At 36.4% G+C, this 14500-nt stretch overlaps 1 non-coding gene across 1 annotated transcript; it reads right to left on the bottom strand.

The window, feature by feature from the left end:
• Positions 1-6301: 6301 nt before the first annotated feature.
• On the bottom strand, positions 6302-6382 carry TRNAL-AAG (transfer RNA leucine (anticodon AAG)). The gene has a single exon. It is a non-coding gene; the product is annotated as a tRNA-Leu (tRNA).
• Between the last annotated feature and the right edge of the window lie 8118 nt (positions 6383-14500).

The raw sequence follows: 14500 nt of genomic DNA, 5'->3' as shown, positions 1-14500 counted from the left end.
CCTGTCCACCACTTCTATAGTGATGTGGTTGGATGACGCTTTCCTTCATTAAATTTGAGCTGGTGGAGTCCAATGGTATCATAAGAAAACATTTTTCTAAGGGATGTGGGAGCCTCCACTTTGTAAAGCTCTTTACGTCTTTGTTAAGCCATAGGCTTGTCCACTTGTAAGGATTGGCTCAAGGTCCTCTAACTGACAATTTTCACTTTCTTTGTACCCTACCTTCTCGAGGAGCTTCTCAGTGTTGAGGTCAAACCACCCTCCTTGATGTTGCCCTACTTTGCTGGTTGATGAAGCTCTAACAAATTCCTTTAGTGGAGGTTCAGAAACCACTAACTTCGATTGCTGTGGAGATTGGAGGCACAAGATCCTTCTCAAGAACTTCAATGTCACTCCTTGATATTGGTGTAGTGCTTAGTGCATACATGACCTCAAAAGGTAGTTGTCCTTCCCGTCTCCTTGACTTTAGGGTGTAACGAAGCACGGGGGATGATTGGTTACAAAGAGAGGAAGTCAATGGTGGAGTTGTTGGCAAGGTAGCAGATACATGTTGCTTTTGTAGAGGCTTCTTGTCACCACTTAAAGATGCATCCTCTTCTTCATGCATCGTGTCTTCCTTCTCCTTCCAAACCTTCATTATGGAAGGTTTTGGCACAAAGATCGGAAGAGCTTCTAAGATGACCTTGTCAGCATAAAACTTTGCATCAGCAAAATGTGCTTCAGCTTTGTTGAAAGGCTCTAGCTCATCGACTACTTACCTCTGTGTTCCATTACGGTAGTATTTGAAGCATAGGTGCCATATTGAAGGAACCCCTTGTCTCATGCAACCAATGACGTCCCAAAAGTAGTTGGTAGGATGTCTTGGCATTGATGACATGTAGAAGGGCTAAAGATGTCAAGTCCCCTATTTCTATCTCAAGACGCACTATGTCCACAACACGTTGTCCCTTTTGATTAAAGCCTTAGATTGTCAACTTGCTCTTTATGTCAATTTCCTATTTGCACGATGTCCATATCCTTGTCAATCCCAAGTTGTTTCATAGTGGAGACTGGTATAATGTTGATGATAGATCCACAATCAATGAGGATGCATGACATCTATTGTTCACGAACATATTCAGCAACATACAAGGGTCTGTAGTGTGGATGTGACCCAAGTTGTAAATCGTCATCTGTGAAGGTAATTGTTGCCATGCAATTTGTGCAGTCGTCCCCTTTTGGTACTTTTCTTTGATACTTGTTAGGGAGAATCAGGGTCTTCGCCATTGCAAAACAAACCTTCTGCAGTAGTTCTAGTAATTGGGTAAGGCTCAAATGGGATGGCACTTCCTTCAGTTCCTTTGTTACTTTTTCATCGCACATGGGGTGCTCTTGAAGAAGCCTTGTCATATCTTTGTTTTCATCGGGTGAAGTTTCTTCTATTGATGGTGATGTTTCCTCTTTGTCAACTATCACCATGTATGCTACTACACACTCCTCTGGGAAAAGTTCTCTAGGCATGAACTCCCAAAGGGTTACTAGAGTTGGATGAGGTTGTTGAAGCACTTCCTCCTCACTAGCTGGGGGTACCTGAGGTGCTTTCTTCTTTGGCACTTTCTTCTTCTTGGAGGCGTTGTATACTCGCCTTCTTCTAATCCGCTTTGGTCTGGTTAACATAGGGAGGACAGGACGATGAGCTTTGTTCTTACACCGAGAGACTATAGTTCATATGTTCTCATCTTAAGGAGATGCTTCTGAGTCAATAGATTAGACGAAGATAGTCTTGCCCCCATTCGAAATGATTCCTTTGGGTTGGTGTCATACCTACTCTTTGGGTTTCTTGTTGGTGAAAGTGGACCACCCATATTCTATCTCATCTTCTGAAACAAACGACTATTCCCAGTAGTCCAGGTCATCAATCATCAGCTCATAGAGAGTTGGGACATTGGGATTCCTGAACCTTGGCATGTCAGGATAAGCATAAACCGTGGTCACCTTATCAACAATAAAATGGACAAGAATTGCCCCCTTTGTGAGGGATGTTGTAGGAAAAGCCATTGTTGGGGTCCAGCTACCATGCCCCTGGTCTTCACAATTTGAGGAGAATCCACTAAGTTGTGTTGTGGTGTTGACTTCCTTTTTGTGGGTGTAGAGTTCCTTAAGGTCTGGACGTCCATTGTAGCTTGAGTAGAGGAAAGACATGTAGAGGGTTGCAATGGTACTGGGTCAAAAGACCCAAAAGTCACCATGGTGACGTTAGTAGTAGCAAAATTGTCACCAAGATTTAACTCGATCTTTCCTTGTTCTGCGAGATGAAGTATTTTGTCCTTCAGGACAAAACACTTTTAAGTTGGATAATGACTTATCATTCGATGGTACTGGTGGTACTTGGGGTTGACCACACGTCCTTGCTCTTTAGGTCGCTTGGGCAATGGAAGCTCAATCAACTTTGATTGGAGAAGCTGGCTAAGCATTTTTAGAATGTCAGAGTCAGGGGAATGGATACCCCTTCTCTTCTAGTTCCTTCAGAGTAGGGCTAGACTTCTCTTGGCCTTGGTTTGCAAAAGATTTCACTTTGATCTCCATCTTCTTCTTCTTGTATGAGATCTTAACTAGTCTAGTAGTAGTATTCATGACATCTTTTCCTTTGGAGGAGGAGGAGGTCTTAAGGTCTTTCTTGACTTCCTTCTTTCCTTCTTTCTTTTCACGATGATCACTTACTTGGGGATTCCCATGCTTGGCTCTCTGGATCTCCAAGTCACGAGCTCGAGTAGCTAACTCTTCGAAGGTGGTAGGCATGATCTCTTTGAGGCTATAGAGTAGTCCCCAATGCATCTATTAGACGCATGTGTCTATAGCATAAGATTGACTAGTTTGTTCCTTGCACTGAAGGGTGAGGTTTCTCCACCGCTCGATGTAGTTGATGACAAACTCATCCTTTCTTTGCCTTGTAGTGGAGAGTTTTGGAAGTCCAACCGTTCGACGTGTACAGTAGAAGCGAGTGAGGAATTCTCTCTTAAGTTGGTCCCAACTATCAATGGATTTCACCGTGGCACATGTGACAGGACGGTTGTAAGAAGAACTAAAAGCGTCAAAGGATTTGTAGAAGGAAGTTGCAACCCTCTTGGTAGCCATTGTATGACTGTTGTAGTTGTTGACTCGAAAGATGAGAGGAAGAGAGCGTCCCACCAAGCGTGCCAGAAATTTGTCGACACAAATTTTGTGTATTTGATTAGCACAAAATATGGAGACAAATTACAAAAATTAATTTGTAATAAAAAAATACAAGGGAGTTGAACTCTCTTTGATTTCTACTCGATGACATGAGCAACCTCTGATTGACGGTCGAATTTGGTGAAGACTAGGGTCATTGGCGTGTTTCTCGTACTTCTTGAAGTGTTGATGTAGATTTCCTTGATTTTGGTGCTTTGGGAGATTTGATGTAGATTTCTTCACTCCGGGCTTTGCGCTTGATCAACTGTGAAGGATGCTTCTCTAAGAAGGGCACTTTTGTGGTGGCTTGATCTTCTTTAGAGAGCTCGAATCTAAGTGAGTTGTAAAGAACTAAGAAGTTTTTCCCTTCTTTCTTCTCTCTTAATCTTGAAGTTGTTGAAGTTTGCAGGAGCTTGTAGTTGCTTGCAATCCTCAAGTATTGGTGTGTGAGAGTTTCTTGCAATGTGATTCTCCAAAAGGGAAACTCTTTCTTCCTAGGCAAGGCTATTTACAGCCAATGATCAAAACTGCCACCTCAACCCACTTTACTAACCAATCTTATGCGAGTGGAATGGCGAGTTAGAGCCAACTCCCATACATGCACCATTATGTAGAAGTTAGTGGTCTTGCCAATGGGATCACCCTATTACAATAGGAGATGAGCCAGATTGGACTTGATACACTTTGATCCTTAGGCCATCAAGACATATTTATGTAATCTTGGGCCTTGGGCCCATGGAGGCCCATATTAATTCAGAGGTTGTCATGTAAATTAAGCCCATTTATTTGGCTTAAAAATTTACATGTCTTCACCCATATTGGGTCTCCTTCTTGACCCGATCTATGCTAAAGCCATTCGCTAGACAAAGCGACTACAATAACGTAGCAAGGCCTCTCAGGTGACTCAATGGGTTGTTTTCTCCCCAAAATCAATATTTTTCCAGCCTCTCAAGAAACTCTTTAAGGCAAGTTTCCTGGATTAGTTTGAAGAAGGGTAGAAAAGGATAAAGAGTTAAAGACATCTATTGGCCCTGTTTTCCAAAGCCAATTTCTTTTGCAACACCAGATATTCATTTCCTACGTTAAATAGGTTTTAAGAGAAAAAGGGCAAGAAAAAGAAAATAGAAAAAGTTTAGTACGGTATTTTGATAATTTAATGCTTTCCGTCATCTAACTTAACGGCCAAGGGGGTCTTTGTCCCACGACCATAGAAGAGGGGGGTCTTTGTAATTTACCCTTTTTTTCAATACAGCCAATGTTTTCTGGTGAAATTAGGATTCAATTCCAAAGTCTTTGCTACAACGACACCTAAACAAACAAAGTTGTCACCTTCATTTCATAGACGGACTATAACGTCTCATATCACACAAGTTTTTGGACAAACACTTTCCGTTATGTATCTGTCAGCTGGGAAATGGACTATAAATTAATTCCATTATATTACTTTTTAAAAATTGTGTAAATCCAAAAATATCTTACAATTGCAGTCTTAGGAAAATATGGATGTTTTTGTTTTCATTTGTTTTTTTGAATCGTTACATCAAACATGTTTTTGTTTTCAAAAAGGAAAAAATAAGTTGCTTTTGTTTCAAAAAGCAATAGATGTTTTTGGAATCAACAAAATATTGATCTTTAAAACAAAAACAAATTTTCTGGTATAGAAATTATATGATTTATAGAATATGATGTTAAATAATCAAATGAAAAAAAATGTGTTTAACATGGTTTTAAAAACTGGACTAGAAACGGAACCGTTTTGGCCACCAGTTCCTGGGTCAAACAGTCCAACCATCCAGTCTGAAGCCTAGTTGGACAGTTTGGGGTCCAAAACCAGATTCGGAGCAATGACCGCTCCTGGGTCAACCAGTCCAGCCTGATTTTCGAAACCATGGTTTTTAAAACTAGATCAAGAACATGGTTTTGGTTTCAGTTTTGAAAACAAAAAGCACACAACCAAGAACATGTTTTTTTTTTTGAATTTTTACATTAAAAGATAATCTGATTTTAAACCAAATAGTCTTGATTTGTTTTTGGAACCGACAACAAGAAAAACAATTCATGTCGTAGAACATCCCTTAGATTTTCTTGAAACCAAACACCTCTGTCTTACCTAAGTTCAAAAAGTATTTAGTTACTTTGGACACAACGAAAGGCTCAATTTGGAAGGAGTATACAAAATATAAGGTTTTGCACTCTACGAATTTGTATTTGTACTCTTTTCAAACTAAGTCTAAGGCGTGCAAATAAATTTGCAGTGATGCAAAATTATTGTAGTGTAAATTATTTTGAGTGTAAAATCTGATGTATTTCAGTTTATTTTGTTTAATTGCAGCACAAATGTAGTAAATTAAAACCTGAAGTAGAATAAAGCAAAATCCATAATAAAATTAAACAAGAATCTGCATTTTTTTCATTCGTATTCCCATGCATTTGTACTAGTACAAATAAAAATGCACTACAACGAAATACAGCCTAACTTTCATTTATACGGGTGTAAATGTATGAGAATGCAAATAAACTAGCGCTGCAACTCAGACAGGTTGGATCGAGTTAAAAGCACATGTTTTTAAACCGCCGTTGATCCGGGCAGTTGAAGCATTCAACCCATCACCCGAAGGTAAAGTGGGTCAGTTCATCTATAAACCTGTAAAATCTTTAAAACCTGTTGACCCAGACAAGCAAATTGTTGAATCATTCAGTCAACTCATGCCTAGCCCAAGATTAAGCCCAAATTTATCAATCCAGGCCCAATTCAAGCTTTTACCAAATACAACTTGGGCTGGGCCAAACTTAAACAGGCTTGCACGAGTTGATCAAGTTTGAAAGAATTTATATAATTACAGGGGTATATTTTTTTCATCCAAAAAACTAGAGGGGTATATTTAGAATTTAAATTACACAGAAGGTAGTTTATTATTAATTAAAAGGATTTTCTTATCATTTCAAAAGAAGAAAATCTTTCATCTGATTATTGAACAAGTATAGCAGAAATGAGCAATTTTCGCTTGCACAGTATTATTGAAAGAATTTATAAAATCCAGGCCCATCACTATTTTTGAGCAATAACGTCTGAGGCCCAGGAGGCCCATCTTAATGTTAAAAGGAAATATGTTGAGAGTGGGATTTGAACCCACGCCCTTTCGGACCAGAACCTTAATCTGGCGCCTTAGACCAACTCGGCCATCTCAACATTATTGACAATAACCGTGATCCATTTTATTTATAAGAATTATTGGAAAACTTGAAAGGCATTTTCATATGTCAAATACTGTAGAACTTCAACATAGGTATGTTGCCAAACTTTTTTATTTGTTATAGTACTTTCATTTGTTGAAGAAAACGATAAGAACAGGCACAAAAAAAAAATGAGGTAGAAATGTTTCAAAATAGATTAGAAACCAAGCAAGAAAACAAGCGATATAAGCATAAAATTTGCCTTTATTAAATAGAAAATGTGTGGAGGAAAAGGTGATAGGAATTCCAAGTGAGCAAAACATGTTTATAAAAGAAACAAAAAAGATATTAAAGCAGATTTTGTTGAACCCGTTTTCTCACTCGGGTGAAGAAGAACGGGAACAGTTTTCTATGACCCGCTTACTTGCTTTTCATGTTAGATTTAGCTGGATGCACTATTACCCATTTAAGCAACTTATGTAGGGTATGGATCATATTTCCTGTACTTATATGTTATTATTTATGGGGAGATGTTCCCAATATATGGTGGGATGTTGCTATAAGGTCGGTGTGAAGAGCAAATCCCAATTCGGATTATCATACACTGCACATGTTTCTCAAATTTTTAGATTTTAATTATTAAAATAATAGTAATGATTATTTATTCAATTAATTAATTGTTAATTATTCATTAAACTTAAGTGAACCAATAAAGTTAAAATTAGAAAATTGCTTAATTTACTAAAACAAAAATTAGTGAACTACTAAAAATTACTAAATTAGTACAGTTAGTTAACAAAAAAGTTAATAATCACCTAAATTACTAGAAATTACTATATTAGTAAATTGTTAATATTTAATAAAATTTATGGTAAATTAGTACATTATTGAATTAGTAAAATTAAAATAAAATTAGTTTTACTATTAAAGTAACTAATTTAAGTAAATATGTAAAATTAGTGAATTAGTTACTAATTTAAGTAAATAAGTAAAATTAATAACTTAGAGATTTAGGAAATTGGATACTTTAATTGGAGCAAAACTCAATTAGAAATATTATATGTTCATGTATTCTTTTGCTTAACAAAGCCCATACATCACACGGGTCCCCACTAGTTAGATAATAGTATAATACCCAGACACATTGAATGTCAACATTTTAATACAGTGTTTGCACTTTTGGGTCCATTTGGGTGGGCTGAGCTGAAAGCTGCTTTTAACGCCCCATTGATTTTAAATTACCTGGGAAATTATGTATACCCATGCAAATATTTCTCAAGTAAAACTTACCAGAGAAGTGAAGTTTCAATGTTCTTGTACGATACAAGTTACTCAGATAAAGAGAGAGGTAGAGGGAGAGAAAGCATTATTGGCCTCCTTGAAGAAAGGTATCCGTTACCCAGATAATGATACTCTCCAATATCTACAATTATGATGGGACACAATATAGCGGCAAATAAATGTGGAGATTGTATACTGACAAATAAAATGACTAATTGATAGCTGATTTGGGGGGGGGGGGGCAATTTGCAATAAAATGATGCCCTATTTAGGCAAGCATCACTTGGCTTATTAGTACATCCCTCTTATTATCCCTCCCTTTTAAGCCAAAAGGCAAAATTCATTTAACAAGATCAACTATTACAAGTCAGGGTCCTTTGAAACAATAGGGGATTAAGAAGCCCGACAGGTAGACGAAGTTAAACAATTTGCAATAGAGCAATCATGTTGGGCTAACTCATGGGCTGCTTTGTTTGAAGCCCAGAGAATGTGAGTGGCTTGCACATGTATAAAATTATTTAAAAGAGTCCATTCATTCCACGGTGATGATGTGGATTCACCAAAGAGACTCACGAGAACCGTCCAACAGGAATTGTATAGTGTAGAATGCGTCAACCATTCCGCGGTGATGATGTGGATTCATTAAGGAGACTCACTAGAACCGTCCAACTGGAATTGTATAGTGTAGAATGCGTCACCCTCAATTTGAAGAAAGGAGATAAATTGGGAAGCAAAGACAAGGCCCTCTCTAGATGCAGCAGCTTCCACTTCAACAGCATTTTTAAGGGATATTTCAGGGCTCTCTACCTGCTATGAATTCACAAAGGGTATTTGATATTGATACCAATGCCACTAAGTGGATCACGAATAGTCCCATCCACATTAACTTTTAGCATACCAGTTGGAGGTTTTGTTCATTTGTCCACAACATTTGGAATGGGGTAGAAATTGTCATGGTTTTCAAAATTGGACCAGACCGGATGGTCAGACCGGAAAAATTGGAAATTGGTCAGGTGACCGGTTCCGTTCCGTTTTCTTCAAAAACTGGATTTTTCCTCAAAATCATTGATTTTGGTCAGCGAACCGCTGAATCGGGCAGTTAACCATTTGAACAATTTTGACCGTTTTTTATTTTTTTAATTTTTTTTATTTTTTGTCAGAATGGGCCAAGTGTTCAGTTCGAATGATCAGACCGTTTGACCCGATGACTGGACCCCTGACCGGTTCGGTTAGTTTTAAAAACCATGAAAATAGTAGTACTTGAAGATGAAAATTTGAATAGGGCTTGAGATAACTTGACATCCATGACAATAGAGAAATTTTTCCTTCAAATATCAATTTGCAATGAGACTTTCAAATACACCATAGGGTGATAATACCCATGTCCAAAACAGAAGCACCAGCGGAGATCCTCTGTTTATCTAAACTCACCCAGCTATTAAGCCAATCATAAAAAGAACGATTTGGAGGGCTGTAGAAAAATAGCGCATATACCCGATTCTAACTCAATTTCAGTCGGTGCAAGGCCCGTTCAAACTATCTTTTATGACATACCTCATCATGAAATAAAGTACATAGGTATGGAGATATTTCCAATAGAAGGCTGTGAAGATTGTTCGAACGGTGTTAGAAGGGGTCTTGATCTCATCCAAATTCACCCCTTTAGCCTTTAGTAGGGGTGGCAACGAGACGAGATTTTCATGAGCTGTTCGAACTCGATTCAGCACGGTTTCAACCGAATTCGAGTTCGAGCCCAATTCAGTGGTTTGATTATTAAACAAGCCGAGCTTGAATATATATATATAATATGTATATAATAAAAATATTATAATTCTTAATTTTCTAAATTTAAAATAATTTTTTATATATAATTTTTATTTTTATAAAATATTTTTTTCTCAAAATCGAGTTCGAGCTTATGAACTTTTGACTCGAGCTCAAGATTCAAATTCGAACTAAGCTTGAACTCGAGCTCGAGCCATGTAGAATAGTCTCGAGCCGAGCACGAGCCTGATACTATTCAGCTTGGCTTGGCTTGAATCCACCCCTAGCCTTTAGGGCTGACAAATAGCGTATATCCGACTATCCAAGGGCCGTAGGCAAAGTAACAAACCCAACGTATTCCCTACCTCTCTCTACCTCACCATGGTTTGAAAATCAATCCAGAAACAAAATCACTTTGACCGGTTTTTGGATCAAATGGTTCGACCATTCAATTTGAACTCTGATCAAACGGATTTTAGGTTCAAAACAGGACCTACAGTCATGACTGGTTTTCGAGTCAAACGGTCTAACTGTCTATTCCGGTCTGTTCTGATTGTTAAAGCCATGCGTGTCTCAGAGTGTTGTGAAGGTATTGCCAGACTCAGACTAAGCTGGGTTCTGTTTGGCGGTTTGTGCAGAATGTAGACTGATGTTGGTGCAGAGAAAAGACAAACAAATTAAAAAAAAAAAAGACCCCAAATGAAAGGAAAGATAAGGATGAGAAAAGTGGTGAGGTGGTTTTGGATGGTGGAGCTTACGGGATGCAATGAAAGATAAGGATGAGAGAAATGCTAAGGTGCCTTACCTGGCCACAACACCAAATATCTTATCTTTTCGTTTATTTTTTTTTTTCTTTTTCCTGTAAAAAACGAATTCATCCAAGAACCTGAAGAGAAGGGCCATCACCCAGAGCACATAATGCCTGCAATCCTGAGACTATAATAAATCCCCTATTTTTTCCAAGTCATGGATGAGAAGATTTATAGCCATTTTTTTTCTATTTTGGTTCAGAGGGGCCGGTTTAAGTCCTGGTTACCCTCTGAACCAGGCCCTGACCCGATACAACCCCTATAGGGGCATATCGGGAAGGGCCCAATACGGACCGATACATAACGATTTTTTGAATCTTGGTACATATCTACTTCTTTTGTTATATTAATATGTTAGCGAGCGGTCATGTGATAAATGGGAAAATATAAAAGATTGAATAATTTTATTTACTATTAATTAATTGGTAAATTAATAACCAAAATTGTTGTTACTTAAATGGAAATATTCAAAGTTATTTATAATATATAAAAATTGAATAATTGAATGTTTTTATTTATTGCTACTTTTCAGAAAATAATTATTGGTAGTTTAATAACTGAATAAATACTTTTAATAAATTTAATTTTATTAATAATTTGTAGTAATTTTAATAAGTATTATTATTTTTAAATGAAAATGATCAATAATCAATAATTAATCATTTTAATAACTCTTATCATTTATTGGTAATTACAAAGCTAGCACTTTTATCAATTTGATTAGACTGGCACAGTGACCAGTCTGATTACCTTAATAATTATAATTATTTTATTTTGAAGCCACAAAGATAAATTTAATTCAACATATCAAAAATTACCGTTATCTAAATTAACATAAGTAATTAGTATAAGTTAATTAAATGATTAAATACTATACACTAAATTAATATATAAATTTAATTAATGGCTCTAAATACATTTAATCTAACTATAATTTGCTAATAATAAAAATTAAAACAATATGTTAGAGCAAATTAGCATATTATTTGTATTAACCTAACTAACCTTTTGAAGCCAATGCAAGTTGATTAAATAAACAAATAAATAATATGAAGTAAAATAATGTATTTATCAATAATACAAACAAAAATAATATATTTTATTTTTACCAACCATTGAAACAAAAAAGTAAAATAGGATTTGGAAATAGGGAATAAGGAAACGGTTTTAAAAGCTTACTACACGTATAGGTAGCTTTTTTTGAGAAGTTGCTCAATTAAGAAGAAAAAAATGATTTGATAAACTTATTAAGGTCCGACATGTCTTTTCGTGTGGGCTGTCGACTTTTTAGAAGTTCAACAGTCCGTATTTTGGTCTTTTTTCCATTTGGTTGAGAAAAGATCTATCCGCCAAAAAACGCAACCGTAAAAAGATGTGAAAAATCCATTTTAGGTTTTTTTCAAGAAACTCTAAAAAGAGCTTTTTGCCTTTTTGTTTTTAACTCGTCTTCACAACGAACAAAAGCGCCTTAATCAAGTGGTCTTCAAACTAGTAAGACTTTGATACAAAAACTCACATCATATTTTCAGAACTTATAAAAGATCTTACAAAAAAAAACTTACAAAATAGCTCCATATTTAGATAGCTTCTTTTTTAGGAAGTTAGGTATAATATGAGATAACTTTTTAGAACAACAACTAACCAAAGATCAAGTAATTTTCGAAAAATGGATTGTACATCGTTATTGAAAAAAAAACAGTTGAATAATGGGAAAATGTTTAAATGTTGGGGGAAACATGGAACCAAATACCATCAATCACGTGTGTCGCTTGTGCAGTGTGCACCCACACAATATGGCTTTGCCCCACCCAAAACACATGTCATACTCATCTCTAATATTCATGGCAACTGGGGGCGGAGGCACCCTGATTCACATTCTTCCTGGAAGCGGTTTCGACAAAACAATTCATCTTCCCATGAATCTGGCTATTCACTTCAAAACTCGTTTGTCTTCTCTTGGCTCTCGCCTCCACCGTCTCTCTCCGCATGCTCTTATATATGTTCATTGCCCTTCTCAACTATTTTTTAAATCGACGACACACCGTTCGACAATTTGTTTGAGAGATTTGCAGCTTCGTCGTGTCATTCTACAATGTCGGAGTTCGTAGATGTTTGGATGGCTGAGCTCGTCTCAACGCTGGGGGAGAAGGTCCAATTCCGGAAGGCTTCACCACGTCCTCGACAACAACAACACCAGGAAGAAAAACCTTTTTCTTTGTTCATCAACTCCCCTCCCAAGCCCATCAAACTAGAGCCTTTCCATGCGTCAACGCTCTCTGAAACCACAATCTGCTTGCTCTTGGATCGCTTTACGCCTTGTTGAAAACCAGCATAATCTCCATGTTATTAATTAGCAATTTCTGTACAGAACTAGGTAACCAGTCACTGTAAAAATCCTTTTTCTTTTCTTCCTTTTGTTTTCACCTTTCAGGGCGTCGTTGTGAATATTTATGTACATATTTTGGTCGGAAACTGAGTCAAATTCCGTTTGCTAAATTGCAAAAGTAGTATATCGGCGGCTAGAGATGGATTGGACTCCCATGTTGTCCTTCTGGTTCTACTTTTAGATTTTATTATGATCATCTACTCATTTCCCCTTCTACTTGTTATCATCGTCTGTTACCTTGGAAAGAACATGCGTCAGCTGGGTCAATAGGGTGAACAGAAAATTGGGGCCATGGGGTTTAGACAGCATGAAAATCCATTATCAGCTTCAAGAGAATCAGCTCAGTTTTTTCTTAATCAATTCAGAGTTTGTCTAAATAGATTAACGTGGTATCCAAACAGGGTCCGAGGTACTGAAATTAATTTGTCAAGGTTTTATTTTTCTTTCATTTGAAAATGAATGTGTCAAGTTCATCAAGCAAATTTCTAGTGGAAAAGTTAAAAGTTACATTATAGCTCGGTTCTCTACCCCAACAGACCTATCGCTAATGGTGCAAATGAGTGTAAATTCTGATTTAGAGTAAGTTCACTTTTGCCAATATTTGGCAACATTACACTTATGCATTGACAAATGACAGAATAAGATGTAAAAGTACGTTAATAAAGAAGAAGTAAATTTGCATTAAAGTGGGTTATTGATAAAAAAAAAGCATATACTTTATTAAAATTCATCTTTGCATCCATTACAACTAAAAGTCTGTTTGGTAAGAAAATAAATTTGTCAATGCAAAACTAACCTAACTTTACAATTTACATGAACCGTTTTACACTTCACATATTTGCATTCACACTTATTTACATCATTTTCAAACGCAGCCTAAAAGTTACACTATAGCTTTCCCTTAGCTAAAGGGGATTTCAAAATATAGCTCCTTATTTTGCTACATGGCAACTTGCTATTGCGTTAAATCCTGTCAGTCCGTCACATTAGGAGATTTCAAGCCTGGTATATTTTGGAGTTCTTGAGATCCTCTAAAACCCTTTCCAACTATGAAATTATGAGCAAAATGCTCATATCTCTAGGGATGTTACAAATGATGAGATTCGTGAGGCTCTTGATTCTATGAAGGACCTCAAGGCTCCAGGACCAGATGGTTTAAATGTATTATTTTTAAAAAAATTTTGGAATATTATAGGAGATTCAGTATGTGATGTATTAAAAACGTTCTTCCATAGTGGAAGACTATCTAGGATTTTAAATTAGACTTTTATCACTCTCATCTCAAAAAAAACCCTGAAACTGTGAATAATTACAGGCCTATCAGTCTATGCAATGTCATTTATAAAGTCATTATTAAAATCCTTGTCAATAGGATTAAACATCTTCTAGACAAAACAATATCCCCGTATTAGAGTGTCTTTGTGCCGAACAAACAAATTAATGATAATATCCTAATCGCTCATGAGATGATTCATACGATGAAAAAAATAAGAAATGAAGCTCAGGGATTATGGCCTGTAAAATTGATATAGAAAAGGCTTATGATAAATTAGAATGGGAATTTATTGAAAAAGTTTTAAAGAAATTTGGCTTTCATGAGAAATGGATTGCATGGGTTATGGAATGTATCAAAACAACCTCCTATAAGATTTTAATCAATAAGAGTCCAACAGACGAATTTAAACCTAGTAGAGGTATTAGGCAAGGTAACCCTCTTTCTTCTGATTTGAGGAGGCTCCTTCCTCCTCATCTTCTCCATCATCCAATATAACCACTTCTTCACTGGAGGTAGGAACTAAAATTTCAAGAACTTTAAAAAAAATGAAGCACAAAATGTTTTAGAACAATAATCTCATTATATTACCTCATCATCTGCAAGCATGGCAATAGCATC

The sequence above is a fragment of the Nelumbo nucifera genome, chromosome 6, assembly GCF_055504915.1.
Source record: "Nelumbo nucifera cultivar China Antique chromosome 6, China Antique-T2T, whole genome shotgun sequence".
NCBI lineage: Eukaryota > Viridiplantae > Streptophyta > Magnoliopsida > Proteales > Nelumbonaceae > Nelumbo > Nelumbo nucifera.
This window is presented reverse-complemented; position numbering and strand designations above follow the sequence as displayed.